This window comes from Formica exsecta, unplaced genomic scaffold (genome assembly GCF_003651465.1).
Source record: "Formica exsecta isolate Colony F162 unplaced genomic scaffold, ASM365146v1 scaffold35, whole genome shotgun sequence".
In the NCBI taxonomy this organism is placed as follows: domain Eukaryota; kingdom Metazoa; phylum Arthropoda; class Insecta; order Hymenoptera; family Formicidae; genus Formica; species Formica exsecta.
The window spans coordinates 186,158-190,048 of NW_021850752.1; positions in this window are offsets into that span (position 1 = coordinate 186,158).

Genomic DNA, 3,891 nt, shown 5'->3' on the forward strand with positions numbered 1-3,891 from the left:
AGCCAATGGCAGGGTTCTTTATCCGCGGATATACCGGGTGACCTCGAGACACCAGAAAATCAGCGAGGACGAGAACCGGAGGAGTGGGCGGTACCTGTTTTGCTCTCGCTCCTCTTATATACTCTCTTTTCCTTACTCACCAGGGACAACGCAGAGAGTACAATATGATTTTGTTAAAAAAAACTCCACCTTTTCCTATCCCTAGGATTATGAAAATACACTCGGCAATTTTTATGATATGAAGGTCGTTTTCACGAAGAGTACATGGTTGATTCTAATAGTTAACACATGTTCTCTAAATTTTACATTCACGAAAATGTTTAACCATTGATGATTACTCTCAGACGATGACATTATGTCTGTTTACAACTGTCAATATTTTTCGTTCACTTGAAATTTTTTCGCTGATGTTCTCAGATAGTAAAATTGTCGCGCATAAATATTTACACTGTTGTAAATTTGTGTCTTCTTGTTAAAAAATATATCGGCTAAAATTTTTGTGTTAAATATTTAACACATCCATGTATTAATTTAACTATTTAACATATTGCTGTTGTGTTAATTGAACTCAAATGTTAAATTACTGAATAAAACAATTGAAAAAAATGTAAAAATAACATAATGTGTACATATTTTTAATTTTACACAATAGGTATGCTCCGTATTATTAGTGACAGAATTTATGTTAAAATTTACAGAAAAATTTTATTCTACAATAGGAGTGAGAGTGACTACAGACCATCAATAACACTTTTCCAAATTAATTTTATTATTAAAAATATGTTGATTTTATACAAAATTTATTTCAAATTATTATGAAGTTTACATTTATTTTTTGTGTTGAAATATTAACATAATATTAGTGTCACCATTTAACATATCCATATCACGTTAAATTAACAGAAAAAATGTGTGTGGACCTTTTAAGACGTGCGATATATATTAAATTTAAGCCAAATTTTCCAATAGTAAAGAGAAGTTTGTTCTCTCTTTCTTTATATGTCTATCGAAGAGTTTTGCGATTCATCATATTGCACTCGGGGAATGCGATCTCTTGTATAGACGCTACTCGGAAAGACGCAGAGAGGATACACGCGTATTTGCGTTTGCTTTGCATTTCGCGAGAGATCGAACGCGAACGATAGAAGGCTTTCAGCGAGGAAGATTCTCTTTGTGAGAGATGCGCGCCCTTTTTTCCTCGCGAAAGGAATCGCCTCGCGTGAAACGTTTTGATATATATCTGAATTGTGCAACTATCTTCCGAAGTGCAATCTGTGCAATATTTTCTTTCCCTTACTTATGATTCATTCGTGCTGAGAAGAAAAAGAAAATATAATCTGCTTACTTGAAAATACCATAGTAAAATAATGGAATATCTGAAGTAATTAATTATAAATAATAAACTATTAAAAATATTTTTTGATCAAAATGAAAAACTGGATTACAAAATTTGATTATTTTAATGATGCATATTTTACATAAAAAAGTAATTTAAAGTTCTTGATTAATAAAAATATTTAATTTTTGAAAATTAATAAATCACGGAAAATAAATTTGTGTGCATCATCTCTTTTTATAACTAATTAATTAATAATATTATACGTAATGGGGGAAATATTGACAATGAAATATTGACAGTTTATACATTGATTATACGTCATGCAAAATACGTGAGATTATTGAATCACTCATTGCTTCATCAGAAATATATGTTGCAGTATCGATTTTTAAATAATGCACTTTAAACAATGCACTCGCATGGCCGCTCCTTGTAATATGATTCTCGTAATCTAATCCGCCTCTCGCGTTTTCTCGCGATTCGACTTACACTCCGCTTTCAAAACCAGACTCTACATATCTACGAGATATACGTGCCTTGGGCGACGCTCGCCACGAGGGGCAGGATGATCCCGTACACCAATATCATTCTCTCCAGCACGGATCGACGAGACGACGCGATCACATCGACGATCCAGCGAACCAGGAACCAACTCGATACGCCAACATCCGCGGGGCCCCGCTAAGGATAGAGGACCCCCCTGAGGAGCACTCGCGCACCACTCGCGAAGGAACTCTTTTACGAGGAGAGGTGTTTCTCTTCTCGCCTCCGATGAAAACGATGTCGAAACGCCTTCGTCGGCGTGAAACGACCGGAAATGTCAAATATTATACCCTATATTAGACCCTTGCTGATCTGTCAGGAGACTCGACGAGCTATTCCACGGCTAGTTGTTTGGCACTTTCTTAACGATCCATGCACTTGTCAGTCCACGATTAGATGTTTGTCATAATCCAGGATATCCTCGGATCAATCGCTATTGAACAGTCGTTGCTTCTTCAGAGTTATCCATGACACATCCTAATTCTTCTGTCATCCTTATCTAGCTGGCTAGATTATATTTTGGAATTGGACGACGCGATTAACGCGGAACTACGTAGAGCGAATAAAATATCAACTCGACGGCATTTTACCCGCGATTTATTCGCCGCACAACGGTTTGGACAACGATCCGTTCCCTTCACCGGTCGACCGTCGAGTGCCTCTGGGCCTCAGGCCCTCTTTGCTCTCTCGACGATGAAAGTCCCGCGCTGAACAGACTCGACCAGCCGAGTCGGAGTAGCGATTATTACGTTCGACTGCTACGTTTGTGTACGTATGGCAATGTTAGCTAGTTCATTAGATCTTTGCACACTCTCGTAAGTTCTGGTGCCGTTAAATGCCACGAGAAAAGCGCTTTGAGTATACGTATTTTTAAAAGAAAAATTAATCTTTAATCGGATCGGTGGTTCGTGGAAAATGGGCATGATCTAATTTCCGCGTTAAATTGTGAAAATGAAATAATAATAATATTGCTTCAACAGCGATTATATAATCACTGCTAAAAATGATAATTAATTCTTAGTAATTTTAATAAGATGGGATCTTACAAAATTATTGTGGAAGAAAATATGATAAAATTTTCTTCGCAGATTCAAAAATAGGATAAATTAACTGTACTTTCTCAAGAATAATTGAATAGTGAAATTTTCGAAATAATGAAATTGTGTTACATTGATGAATGTTATTAATATTCGTACGTAATTTTCTGATCAATAAATGCATCAATTAGCGAAAAAACTAACTTTAATTTCGTAACAAAGATTTTTATAATATACGATGCAAATCTTAATGAAACATTTCATAAGAGAGATACTTTTTATTACTGATATTAATGGAGTTGATTATTCCGATTTACACATGCCAAGGAAACCGGTAGAATTTCCTAAATTTCTTAGATTCTTCGAATCGATACGCCAGATTCTGTCTATGCTTCAATTTTTCTCCGATAGCTTTGAAACAGAGCGCACAACTGTATTCTGGATTAAAACCGGACTAGATAAAAGAATTACTGTTTATGACCGATTGACCCCTTTTTAAAGTTCGCAATTACGTTAACGGGGACCGGTTTTCTATTACGAATATATGTAATAATAACCTGTACAGGGTGTTTCAGATCAGGTCAATGAAACTTCAGGATCTTATAGGAAATTGAATTTGGAATAAAAAAGTTCCGATAAACATAGGTCCAGAAAAGCTTTGTTAAAAAGTTATAATTAATAAACTTCGAAAAATCACGTTTTTTTGATGATTTTTAAAAATAACTTCAAACCCTTCACCCTTTATTCATTTGAAAAAAGTAACGAAATAAATCTGATGATTTATTAAATAACAAATTAAATTACATCAATTTCATCTAATTCTGATAAGGCGTTCAAAAGAAAATAAGCTCAAAACAACAAAAAAGCAGAAACTTGAAAAAACCGATCTTTCGATGATCCTTGTGTAAACATTACAATCGTAGTGCAAACATTGCAAATACAAACATAAAAATGTTCTTATTAAATTTTGAT